Genomic DNA, 14,314 nt, shown 5'->3' with positions numbered 1-14,314 from the left:
ACTCCCAGTCCTGGTGAATGTAAATGTTTTTGATGGCTTCCAGTCTCAGATGTCTGTTATGTTTATATACTTACATCTGCACGCATCTTGCTGCAGTGTGAAGTTTTAAATTTAATTTAAGATAGACTGGTGTACCTGTAATTTTTGTCAACTGCAAGATATCAAAATAACTATCAGATAAAAAAAAAAAAAAGAAAACATTTATTTACAAGGTGTTAATATATTAGGTGTTTACATTTTCCTGCTTCGATTCAGCAACGGTATGTATTTGTGACATCACAATAGAACTGCGAACGCTGGATACGGGACTATTTTCAGTGCAGATTACGCAATGCTGCATAATAGACCAGCTTCAAACAGTTCTTAAAAACGTCTCATTTAATAAATGTATAATAAATAAATAAAATCATAATATTTGACATAGTATTTGCAACGTAATGTTCATTTGTTGCAATGCGGTTTGTCATATTTATGTTTTAAGAAAGGCGTTATGGATATTTGCCATTGCTAGAAATTAAACCCATTCGTTTTAGGGCTTTGTTGTAAAATATGTTTACTACCAAGGTAGGAATTGACTGCTGTTTTTTTGTTTGTTTTGTTTTTGTTTTTTTAATAACAAAAAATGGAAGACCAAAGTGTTAAGATTGCAGTTTTCTTTGGGGCAAACCCTCTAACTTTCTTACGAAGTGGGAAAAATGTTTGCGGCTGTTTAGTATTTTTACAGAAAAGCAAAACACCTAACAAAAATGCGACTGCAGCAATATAATAAAACAACATCCAACACAGTGCTATAACACGAAACCCGAGGAGAAAGATTGTTTCCACTGTATTCGCCAAACTGGATATTTTTTGTTTGGTTCCAGTTATTATTATTTTATTATTTTTTAATGATTGAAATCACCAGGAATGTGTGTTTTTGTACAGGGTGACTGAGCGTCAGAGTGACGGTAGGCAATGTCTTTTTTAAAACTTGTTTTGTCCAGGTTGGGAATGGTTAGCCAGAACTCCACAGTGCAGTACTACAGTAATTGATATAGGCAAATGCAAGCCTTACCGAGACGCCTTACTTATTAAATGTATTTCTTATTTACATATACGTAAAATACACAAAGATGCAATTTTAACAAACAACAATTAAGCCTTCTCTGTTGATTCTTAAAAGCATGCAAAATGTTGTTCTGAGTAAGTCTTCTCCCAAGTAAATATAAAACTATATCATCTGCAAAATATATGCATCCGATTGTAATGAGCAATCCAGTGATTGCAGTGAGCGGGACCCCAAATATTATCCAGTTATTACCAATGAAGGACAGCCCTGTGGACATTTGCTCTTCATTTTACCAGCAAAATATTATACATCCATCTTTGAGGATACAGTTTTTTCCAGTCGTATATGATGTGAATAGTATGCTTGAAAACGATAGGTTACGGATGTAACCCCGGTTCCCTGAAAGAGAAGATGACCTTCAATGATACTTTTGGGATATGCCTGCTTGTCAGGTATTCGCTGAGCATTTTATATCAAAGCTGTCCTCGGTCCCACCTCACCAAGGTAATAAATAGTCACTGTGCGGAGACGTCTGTCTCTTTTGCAGTGAAGTGATGCGACCTCACAAGGTTGTCGGTCATCTTCTCTTTCAGGGAACCGGGGTTACATCCGTAAGCTATCGTTCCCTTTCAAATCGAAGATGACCACCAATGATACCTTTGGGAAAGGATACCAGAGCCATCGTGAGGGAGAATGAGTGGACAGCATCTGAGGGATATCTTGCTAGTGTTGGTGGTGTGAGCCTGCACCCTCAGGGACCCTTGTGCCTATTAAAGGCATAGAGGTATCTACGACATTAAGTCGGTAGAACCTGGTAAATGTATGCAGGGTAGTCCTGCTAGCCACAGTACATATATGGGTCAATGAGCCACCCTCCTAGATTGGGGTATGCTGTCATTAGTATACGCAGTCGAAACCATGTCCACAATCCAATAGGACAGTCGCTGCTTAGAGAGGGCTTGACCTCGGGTCCGTTCGCCATGGCAAGCGAAGAGCTGGTCAGAGTTGCACAGCGTTCTCGTTCTATTCACATAACCTCTCAATGCCCAAACTGGGCAGAGGGAATTTAATCTATTCGACTCCTTCGCAAAGGGAGGGGGATGGAAAGCATCTAGTTCCAATGATTGATTCAAGTGAAACTCTGTAATCGCCTTAGGGAGAAAGCAGGGTTCGTGCGCAACAATACCCTGTTTCCATTGTCCCAAACGCCCATCAGGAACTGTGCACAGACAGTGCCTATAGCTCACTGACCTGCTTAGTGGAGGTGATAACTAACAGAAAGGCTGTCTTCATAGAGATATTTCAGCTCAAGACCTCCGGTCATGCACCAGTTTTGAAAATATTTCCATTTATAGGCATACAACACTTTTGTTGAAGAAGCCCTAGTGTTCTGCAGTCTGCTCACTACTGTGCCTGAGAGTCCTAGAGCAAACAGACGGCCCCGTTCAGGGGCCAGACCCACAGTTGGAGTCTGTCTGGTTCTGGGTGCCAGAGGGTGCAACTGGCAGAGGTTCAAAAACGAGGTTCTCCTGAGCACAGGGAGAAAATGTTGCAGTGCGAGGTGGACTGCTCTCAACTCAGGGACGTCCAGCAGCCCGACCAGGATCCGCGGACTCCTCTACCTGCCGAGACAACCCCCCCAACCGGAGTTGGATGATCACGACGGTTGTAAATGACTCCCATCCTTGCACCTTTGCTCAGGTGAGGGGCTTGTCTCCACCAGCATAGCGCTTTCCAGCACAGACAAAACACTGTTAAACGACTGTGTCTGTCGTGTTTGGGGTGTAACCAAAAGGCATTGAGCCACACTTGAAGCGGGCGCATGTGAAGTCAGCGAGTCGTCCAGGTAATGCATCACCCTGATCCCTTGCAGCTGGGTGTTAGGATGGCATCCATGCACTTCGAAAATGTGCGGGGGGCTAAGGAGAGACCGAATGGCAGAGAGCTTGAAGACGCTCCTCTGAGAGATATTTCCTGTGCGCTGGATGAATAGGAACGTGAAAATACGCGTTCTTCAGGTCCACTGTTCTAAACCAGTCGCCTGGCTGGGCAGACTGGAGGATGTGGCGATGTGTGACCATCTGGAACCTCCAAGGAAAACTATCGGGAATACCAAGGCCACCGAGGGCACCGAAGAACGAGGCTTGTAGCTCTTGAGACACCGAGGATGCCGAAGCACCAAGCCACCGATGTCGGTAAGTGCTTGAACACCGAGGCACTGAGGCGTCGAGGCTTTAGGGCGCTGAAGCACCGAGGGCGATGAAGCACCCACGATGGTGCTCCGGACCGCGTGGAGCCCTCAACCGGTGTAGCGTGTAGCTTGCAGCGACGTAGTACAGTCACGGACCTGGAGAAAGGAGAAGAACAGACAGAAAAAGAAAGAAAACACACCTGTTCTTTTTTTTTTTATTACACACAAACACACCACTTTATGGGTGAGTGGCAGTGCACGCGGTCTGCTTAATAATAAAGCCAAGGCAAGTTTCTGTCTACTTTCAGCAATTAATTGCAAGGGAACTCACAAAAAATTTGAAGCTTTAAAAGAGTCAGTCACAACTGGAAAATGTTAGGGTTATGCTCACCTACCTTACCTACCTGTCTGTGAAAAGCAAAAGAGACTGACATCTCCGCACAGTGACTATTTATTACCCCAGTGAGGTGGGACCGAGGACGTCACTCCGCGGAGGGTCCTGTCGGCAGGTTTGATATAAAATGCTCAGCGAATACCTGACAAGCAGGCATATGCCAAAAATATCACAGGGAACTGGCACTCACAGCTGGTTATCCACACGTGAGTAAAAGCACAACTTGTTGTTATCAACCAACTTGCCTCAGGGGGTGTGGAGGTTCAGTTGCTATTTGGGCACAGGGGCGCAGGTAGTGTGCAAATATATATATATATATATTATATATATATATTATCATATCAAAATATATATATATAACACAGGGGCGCAGCCGTGATTTCACAAGGGTTCGGGCACAATGTGCATAATATATATATATATATATATATATATATATATATATATATATATATATATATATATATATATATATTTTAACATGACAAGTCTTTTTCAGGTTCATTTTCAAACTGGCTTTGATGCAAGCCTTGTGTAGTTCTTGTATTGTTTGTAATTTTTCTGGGCACGTTGTAAATATGACAGTGTCGTCAGCAAATTGTAGGTGATTCAAGTAGGCTACATTGATCTTCAGTGACTAATTTTCCCAATCCAGTGCTTTGAAAATGTCTTGTAGGTTGTCCGTGAAGCACTTTGGGGAAATTGTATCTCCTTGACGAGCTCCTTTTTCAATCTTGCTTTTGTCACTGTTTTTATGGAGTCTTACTGTGGATGTTGAATTCTGGTGCTGACCAAGTCTACGTTTTCTCAATGCCTTGTTTTTTCAGAGAGCTTAATACTGCTCTTGTGTAAACAGTCAAAGGCTTTTTCATAGTCATCGAATCTCAAGCACAGTGGTAGTTCGTACTCGTTGCTGGTTTGAAGCACTTGCCGTACAACTTGAAGATGATCCATTGTGCTAAACCCACTCCTGAATCCTGCTTGCTCATTTGATTGTGCCGAGTCAAATTTGTCTTGAAGTCTGTTGGTAAAAATTTTGCAGATTATATGAAGTAAGCTAATAGGTGTGTAGTTCTTCAGGTCCTCTTTATCTCCTTTCTCATGTAAAGTATCACTGATGTGTTGCTCCAGTCATTGGCACTGTCTTTTGTTTAATACAATCTGTGAAAATACGCCACAGTATTTTTGTCAGTTCTTCACCTCCTTCTTTCACCATGTCAATCACTATGCCGTCTTCTCCAGGTGCCTTACCTGTCTTCATATGTCTGATAGCATGTTTCACTTCTTCCGGTAGAACGTCTGGAACTTCTTCCTCGGGTTGCGTTTTTTTCCATCTCGTCTTCGTCATCTGCTACATCTTCTAATCTTGATGCACCTGTAAAAGTCTTCGACTCTCTTCAAAATCAATCTGCGGTTCTTGATGACAGTCCCGTCCTGTTTGATTGCTAAAATCTGTTTTATCTCGACGATTAGTCTCTGTTTTGCTTTCTTCATGCTTCGGTTGTTTTCAGTAGTTTTCGCTACCAACCTACAGTTGAACGACATATCCTAAGTAATGTGCTTTCTTACTGTCTTGCAGAGCTCAATGTATTCAATCTTTGACTTCAGAGCTGCTGTTTGTCTCATTTCCACAGGCTATTGAACTCAGTTGGATCAAGCTTGAAACTCATAGATGAAGAGAAAAAATAGCAAATATATTAAATGATTACTTTTCACAAGTTTTTACAAAGGAGGATACTGACAACATGCCCCACATGCCGACCTGTTCCTATCCAGTTTTAAATAACTTTAGCATAACTGAGGCAAGTGTTAAAGGTACCAGGAGCTCTTAAAATAAACAAATCCCCTGGGCCGGATGAGATCCTCCCAATAGTACTCAAAGAAATGAAAGAAGTTACTTACAAACCGCTAACCAAGATCATGCAACAGTCTCTTGACACAGGGGTTGTACCGACAGACTGGAGAATTGCAAACGTAATACCGATCCACAAAGGGAAACAAAACCGAACCAGGTAACTACAGACCAATAAGCCTGACTTCTACTATATGTAAACTTAAGGAAACTATAATAAGATCCAAAATGGAAAATTACCTATATGGTAACAGTATCCTGGGAGACAGTCAGCATGGTTTTAGGAAAGGGAGATCGTGTCTAATTAACCTGCTTAATTTTTTTGAAGATGCAACATCGACAATGGATAATTGCAAAGCATACAACGTGGCTTATTTAGATTTCCAGAATGCTTTTGACAAAGTCACGCATAAATGATTAATTCTCAAACTGAACGCAGTAGGGATTCAAGGAAATGTGTGCACATGGATTAGGGAGTGGTTAACATGTAGAAAACAGAAAGTACTGACTAGAGGAGAAACTTCAAAATGGAGCCAGGTAACCAGTGGAGTACCGCAGGGATCAGTATTAGGTCCTCTGCTATTCCTAATCTATATTAATGACTTAAATTCTGGTATAGTAAGCAAACTTGTTAAATTTGCAGACAATGCAAAAATAGGAGGAGTGGCAAACACCGTTGCAGCAGCAAAGGTCATTCCAAATAATCTAGACAAGATTCAGAACTGGGCAGACACATGGCAAATGACATTTGATAGAGAAAAGTGTAAGCTACTGCACACAGGCAATACAAATATGCATCATAAATACCATATAGGAGATATTGAAATTGAAGAAGGAATCAATGAAAAAGATATAGGAGTGTGACAAAGTGCCCGCCCCTGTGTGTATTTTCTGTTATATGTTGCGTGTGGTGTGTTAAATGTTGGTGTATAGTCATTGGTACACAGGATATAAACATAAGAACATAATAAACGGGTCTGTGTAACACGAGTGTTTAAAATGTATATTTGTATTTAGGCACGGGGATTGCACAGCACTTCACGTGCAAGTAAAATGTAATATGTGAGCATGGGGAATTGCACTTTATTAATTCACCTGCATTTGTACTGAGAGTCCAATTGAATGATTGATTAGCAATCGAGTCTCGGTACAGCTGCATAAAAGCAGCATGTTTTCACTCACTCAGGGTTGTGTGAGTGGAGGACGGGATTGGAGACGGAGGCAATACGAATAATAATAATAGCAGTTGTAGTAGTAGTAAAATATCTGCTCACCGTGTTTTGTTTAGTCCATTTTGTTTGTCTATTTATTTTGGCGAATGTGCCTTGTCCTGTTTTTGTATTGTTAGAACCGTTTATTTTTTGTCTGTCTGTTTATTTATTAAACGCTGAGCACAAGCAAGCGCTCAGCTCCACCAAACTCCACCTCTCTGATGCTTATTTCCTGTCTCTGATCTGATGTCACCCACTCCGGCTGTCTTTGTGACAAGGAGTTTATATTGACTCAGAAATCTCTTCATCTAGGCAATTTGGGGAAGCTATAAAAAAGGCCAACAAGATGCTCAGATATATAGTGAAAAGTGTTGAATTTAAATCAAGGGAAGTAATGTTAAAACTTTACAATTCATTAGTAAGACCTCATCTAAAATATTGTGTTCTGTTCTGGTCACCTCACTACAAAAAGGAGATTGCTGCTGTAGAACAGTGACCAGAATTATTCCGGGTTTAAAAGGCATGTCATATGCAGACAGGCTAAAAGAATTGAATCCATTCAGTCTTGAACAAAGAAGACTACACGGTGATCTGAGTCAAGCATTCAAAATTCTAAAAGCATCACAATGTTGACCCAAGGGACTTTTTAGACCCGAAAAAAGAAACAAGGACTAGATTAAATAAAGGGGCATTCATAACAGGAAATAGGAGGCACTTTTTTACTCAGAGTTGTTGGAATCTGGAACCAACTCCCTAGTAATGTTGTTGAAGCTGACACCCTGGGATCCTTCAAGAAGCTACTTGATGAGATTCTGGGAACCATAAGCTACTAACAACCAAATTAACAAGATGGTTAACAAGTTGTTTGTAAACTTTCTTATGTTCTTCCCATGTTCTTAATAACTACATATACTTAGGACAGTTAACTTTGGGAATGGAGAACCAAATATGTGAAATCAACAGAAGAGCAAAAATGAGCTGGAGTGTCTTTGGAAGATTAAGCATGGTTCTGAAAGGGAAACTACCCTTACGCCTCAAGAGGAAAGTCTTTGACCAATGCGTGCTGCCAGTGCTAAATTAGGGACGCAAAACCTGGACACGCAATGCAAAAATGACTCAAACATTACAAACGACTTGATGGAGTATGGTAAGATGCATGCTGGGAATATCAAGAAGAGACAGGAAAAGGAAGGAATGGATATGAGTGCAAACAAAAGTATGTGATGTTATTATAATACAGAAAAAGCTGAAATGGCTGTGGGCCGGACATGCAGCAAGAAGAACAGACCATCGCTGGACCAAGGAGATACTAGACTGGATCCCAAGAGATGTAAAGCAGCCAAGAAGACCTCCAGGAAGGTGTCAAGATGAAATTAGGAAACACTCCGGAGGATGAGTGACGCAGCAGACAGGCTTTTGTGGAAAAGTCTTGAGGAGGCTTTCATCCAGCAGTGGATTGAAAAAGGATGAAGATGATTTTTTTATATATATATATATATATATATATATATATATATATATATATATATATATATATATATATATGTGGTAAGAAGCCATATTTATGTGGTGTTGCTATAAATAAAATTGAAAAATCAAGTTATTGTTTTTGTAGTGGACAGAGGGACCAAGTGGTTTGTGGTCTGAAGAAGTTATCCCTCCAATAACGTCCCTGGCCTTTGCTAGTCTTTTTGTTTGCTTCCACTAGAGGGCAGTGTTCATTAATTTCATAAAGAGAATAAACGCAAGCTTGGCTGTTGATGCTAGATCTTCCACAGAACCTTAATACAGTGTACTGTATGTTCATGTGTGTGATTTAGCTGTTATTTACATGACTTTCTAAGACTGTAGATCTGACAGATGTTCACAAGGTTGGTGGTTGGCGTTCAGTTGCTGGTTGCTTCTGTATCCAAGTCCATTTATGAAATACCTGAAATTCACGACCAACTGCCTCAAAAGCAATGCAAGTTGTCTCGTTGCATATACTCATTTAATAATAGCCAACCAGCTAACAGCACTAGGCCTTTAATATTGCATAGTTGATCATCTGACACATCACATGCTTCTTCATATCACTTATGATGTGCCTACACTACCTCCTAACACTTAAAAAAGAACAACATCCTGTTGTTATAAATATATAGGAGTACCGGTGTAGGGCCAGAAAGTGGTACCTCGTCAGAAAGTGGTATGCTGTCAATTCTGCGATTGACTACTACACAAATCAATACAAACAACACCAACTGTAGTTCACCTACAAAATCGTATATGTTTACAATTTTAGATAAACCAATTTGTTGCTCATCAGTTAAAGTCACGTACATTTTCTAAATTGTGAAAAAAATATAAATTAAAAAGAACATTAAGGACCAAACCCAGTACACAGTACCCCTTTCAGATGGGTGTTTCCTTGATTTCTGAGCTAAAATCATTTGTGCATGCCCGGGCAAGCGAGGTGTACCACTTTTTAACACGTACCACAATATAACACCACACTGGGTGTCTTTTTGCCAGCAGTACAGGATATAGCGTTGCATTTCAGCTTCCATTGTATAGGAAAAGGCTATATAGTATGCAGAATTTCATGAACCAAGGGTAAGGCATAATAATAATAATAATAATAATAATAATAATAATAATAATAATAATAATAAATACAGGTTCTGGTTGCTGGCAGTAGCTTTTCTTTATATTTTTTTATTTTTTTATTTTATGATTTAGTAAAATACAACTTAATCATAGCTACATGAGATACAATCAGAGATATATAGATCATATATAGTATGTGTTAATGACACACAACACCAGTAATACAGCAAGTATTTTTATTTATTTTATTTTTTTAATATGCAGGTGAGCCCCCACCCCCGTCTATACAGCATTTTGAACATGTACGTGGGGGAGGGGGCAGTGTTGAATTTGTGTATCTTTAGGTTGGCACGGGTTGGAAAGAGAGGCCATGAAACACTGGGGGGAAATGCCAAGCCCAAAGACGAATTATTATTATTATTATTATTATTTATTATTATTATTATTATTATTATTATTATTATTATGCGATGTAAAGACTGAACCCTCTCCCATGTGTTGTAACGTATATTAAAGCAGAAATAGCCAAAGGGCAATATTCAGTACATTATGTTAAAATATCTTTAGATATTTGTGTTGTTGTTGTTGATGTTTTGTTTTTTTTTGTTGTTGTTATTTTTTTAAATTACTATTACTACTGTATTATTAATCTCGAAACGAACCTACAATAAATAATTGTACTGTCAAAATAACCACAACCACCCTTATGTTATTATCCGTTACTATATTATGGGAATGACAGCAGTTATCCTTTAATGGTTGGAACATATAATTCGTTTGGAAATTAAAGGGAAAATAATCTGCAATTTTGTTATTAGCGTTGTTATTATTAGCAAAAAGACTACATTTCCCGGTATGCTCGCTGCAGAGTCACTTCGGCCAATGGGGCGGCGGTGGTTTTGGCGCTGAGCAGGGAGACAGGGCCTGGAGCAGGGCGCTTTTGTTACAGGTACAGGCAGAGAGGCAGTGTTATACAATATACGTTGAAAGCAGATTTAACCAAATTCTTCTGTAACTACCCGCGAAAAGCGACCCTGTAACCAGTCTCCGGCCACCCAAGCAACAATGGAACCGAGAATTGACTGAAAATTTCCCCTAATTGTAATAATAAATTGAGTTAGACAGCGAAGGGGCCTGCACTGTAGCATCCATCTCTTTTGTTGGCTGTTTTCTGTTTTATATTGCACCAGGAAGCTCAAACACTGGGGGTATTTGTTTAGAATGGAACACGTTGAAGGTACTTGCATTTTTTTTTTCTGATTCTCATCTCTAGTAATTGCGTTCTTGTATCTGCCATTTTAAGTATTTTTTGTAAAGCATTAGTTAGATGTTTAGCCTGTTTCGGGTGATCGAAATATTATATGGCCAGTTTGATTTAAAGGGGCAACGGCAGCCATTTTTGCTTGCTGCCGCTTCTCCCTGTTTTTTTTTTCTTATTATTTTTTTCCGTTTCATTCTTCCACGTTTTACTTCGCCTTGCAGAGATTTAAATACCTAACGGGGTCATTTGAATAGCGCTTACGTGTCGGAAAATATAGGCACTGGGACTTGCATGTTAACAATTAAATACACGAAGTTAATTTCATATGCATATAGAGCAAGTAGGTGATGTATAGGTGCAGCTGATTTACATCGGTGTGTTTGGTCTTGTTCTTGGTATCTACGTTTCTTGGTGATTTGTACAGCACATTAGATCTATTTCATAATCCATCTATTCTAATAACAACCCGGTTTTAATATTAAACACAAATCAATCTGCACTCTGCAGGTAACCCGTAGATACCCAAATCTGACATCCAGTTGTGTTCACATTTGCTTATTTGGCCAAACACTGTTCGTACGTAAATATAAATAAAGCTGTTTTGCATTTGATACAGATTTTAATGATGCATATTGGGTGTCTGTTTCTAGGATTGTGAGTTTGTCATATTAATTGACCTTTTTTCAGAAAACCCTTGACAGACAGATAGATGTTCGACATGTGATGTTAAACTAATTTTTATTTTACCGAAAAGGCAATGCATATGTTGTTTTACTTTTCTTGTCACTGTACGATTTTATTAGTTATTTTTGTTGTATCATTAAAATAGGTAGGATGTATACTTTCATTAAAATGCATATAATGGTTACTTTCATTTAAAACGTTTGGATTACAAAGTATCCCTTCCTGAACTGGGTACATGCGCCAAATTGTTGTTTACACAATTGCAAATCTTGATTAAAATTATGCAGAATGTTTTCAATTGACTGGGTGAAGGTGTAAGATTATTTCCAGCTTGTTTGTAAACACGTTTGAATTGAATTATTTTCACGTGAAAAACCATCATTTTGAAATCAGATAAAACACTTTATTTTGTATTCGTCTTTACATTTTTAAGATACTAAATCTGTGACTCTATGTTAGTATCAGGCTGTGTTAAAGTCGAGCTAGCTGTCTGTAGGTTAACAGTTTTTGTTTTGTACTATAAGTTAACATTGTCATAATCTGCCTTACTGTATATTTAAGGTTCACTGAGTTTTAATAATAAAAAAAATCTCAATGACTGCTTAATAGTTTACATTTTATTTAAACTATTTTGTCTTTAAGCAGTTTTAATATATTATGCAGTACATTTCTGATGTTATATTTTGTCTGTGTAGGTAGGTGGTGGTGGGGGGGGGGGGGGGGGGAAGCAATTTTGTGTTTCACTAAAAGGTCCATGTGCCACTAGCATGGTAGTGAGACAGACAAAGTAAGGGAATAGAGGAATCTTAAGTAAAATGGGGGTTTGAGGAAGGTGTCCAACTAATTGTGCTTTGTTGCTGGAGTGATTCTCTTCTTGGTCTGAATTATTTGTGTCTTGTTTTCCTACTGATTGAAAACATATGTATTTTAGCTGGAATAGAAAGCATAATAAAGGCTACTGCCAAACCCAATGTTAATCAAGTTCAAGTGGTCTCATGCCGGTCTGTACTCTCCACAGTTATTGCAAGTGGCAGAAAAAAAAAAAAAAAACCTTGTAGAAGAGTCTGGTTTCCAGTTGTTGCGCAGTTTAGGTTTGAGAGCCACTTTGTTTTTCATTGGAATGGCAAGTGTTGACTTGTACCTTGGTTTATTATGTCTCGCTTGTGGAGAAAAAAAAAAAAAGTTGTTTCAGGTGTCAGTTGAGTGCGTAATGCCCAGCACCAAAATGATGTGTGACAATAGACTTCTTCTTAATGCCACTTAATTCAACAACTGACCCAAAAGCAGTAGTTGAAAGGTGACTGCTGTGAGTGTACAAATCCTATTATTTCTGCCTTTACTGGGTGTGTTTAGCTCAGAAGTTTTGTATTTTTGAATTGCACATTTTAGCCAATACCTGCATTTTTTAATTATCTATATCCTGTAGTTCTAAAACCGTTTACTGTATTAGGAATTGCTACAGAATGTAATTTAGTGCTTAATGAAGTTTGGGACTTGCTGCATCAGCCTTTTTTTCCCAATAGAAAATAAAATGGTATAGAATTTTACCAAGCATGAGAATCTTGATACATTTGAAATAATACAATAGTATGATATTGGCTAAATATTAATGCAGTGAAAATGGTATATACTACTTTTAAATAGTAAAAAATAGTAAATAACCATTTGCACAAAAGGTTTACATGTATACTCCATGTGCGGCCCTCAGCACTGTCATGCAATAGTACACACTCATGCTTCCTTGCAATACACAGTGCAAGAGGTTTGAATATAGTATGTAGGGGCTGTAAGTTGACCTATTGGGGGGGCCTCCAGGCATCAGGTTGCCCATGCTTGGCTTAATCTATTAAACATCGAACTGCAGCCTTCGCGCCAACGCTGTCAAAATGGATAGCCAGGGACGGCACTGATTTGTGATCCCTTATCAAAGCCTGTCAGATCTGCTCTCTTGATTATTGTGATCTGATTTACAACAGGGAGATGCAACTTCATATCAGCAATGCCTTTGCATAGCAAATGTCACTAGCTCACTGTAGCTTTCCATGTTGACGTTACAGCCTTTTACACCTAGAGTCAATACATTGTTTTTACTTAAAAGCAGAATTTTTCATGTATGGAAAGTAGCAATTAAAAGTAAGAAATAAATCAGTTAAAGAGGTTTCATAGAGGTGTCGGTATCTCGCATGTATTTCAATAATTTGTTTGTGATTAATAGAAGCTATCTTAGTTTTATAAACATGTTTTAATTGATCGTATTGCCTCTTATTTAGAATTTACTCTAAATCCATCGGTGAATTTGGTGTAGAAATCAGCAGTGGAGTCTCTTCTCCAGAATGGCTCATAAGTTTTAAATTCCCTTAAAACATTGTAATTGGTGCAATAAAACTGAGCAGGCTTGCTTGCTTTATCAAAGTCTATCAGATCTGTTGTGTTCCTTTTCACTGGAATTCAATTGCAGTGCCGCAATAAAAGAAATGCAGCTGTTCTGTATTGCAGAATTTGGCAGGCAGTCTTTTTATGCAAGTTTGTGTTACATGCTGCAGGTGTTTTATTTTTTTGTCCAGCTGTTGTACTGTACGTCGATTTCATATGTTATTCACTTACATTTCCAACTCTGCCCAAAGAAAATGTATTGAAATTAGTGATATGGTTTAGCTTCAGATTTGCATCAATCCTGCAGTTACTGGTATTCAGATATTTATTTTTGGTCTTGGCAATAGCAAGCGTATTTGTATTTATTATGAAGACACTCGTATTAGTAACAGCATTCAGATTAGTGAAATGGCTGGTGTTTGTTATGTGATTGAGTGGTGTTATCTGGGATTTGTTTTCAGGCATGGAGAGCTGATTTTTCCACTGGCTGATTGGTTCTTTGAAAATTACAGTACATGCACTTCTGTTTCCATGTTCTGCATTTGAATGCACCCTTTTATGGTAGCAAAATACATTATGCAGGGGGAGAAACAGTCAGGCAAAAACCTGTTTTCCACTGAAACTCGAGCAAAATGCTTCACAGCTGCAGGTTTTAGTTCATCGTGACAAAGGTACAATTGTAGAAATGTGTTAAAATGCAAAGAGCTATAG

General features: G+C 38.7%; 1 protein-coding gene across 4 annotated transcripts in view; it reads left to right on the top strand.

Moving 5' to 3' along the window:
• Nucleotides 1–33: 33 nt before the first annotated feature.
• LOC121303193 (histone-lysine N-methyltransferase NSD3-like) overlaps nucleotides 34–14,314 on the top strand; it is a 41,833-nt gene continuing 27,552 nt past the window's right edge. For 3 of the 4 annotated variants that reach the window (XM_041233735.1, XM_041233736.1, XM_041233733.1), the window contains exon 1: nucleotides 10,211–10,522. The gene's annotated coding sequence lies outside the window, so the exon portion shown is untranslated. Of the gene's footprint in view, nucleotides 261–10,210; nucleotides 10,523–14,314 lie in introns of those variants that run through there. The other variant, XM_041233734.1, reaches the window with a different exon arrangement.

This window comes from Polyodon spathula, chromosome 31 (assembly GCF_017654505.1).
Source record: "Polyodon spathula isolate WHYD16114869_AA chromosome 31, ASM1765450v1, whole genome shotgun sequence".
In the NCBI taxonomy this organism is placed as follows: Eukaryota; Metazoa; Chordata; class Actinopteri; order Acipenseriformes; family Polyodontidae; genus Polyodon; species Polyodon spathula.
This window is presented reverse-complemented; position numbering and strand designations above follow the sequence as displayed.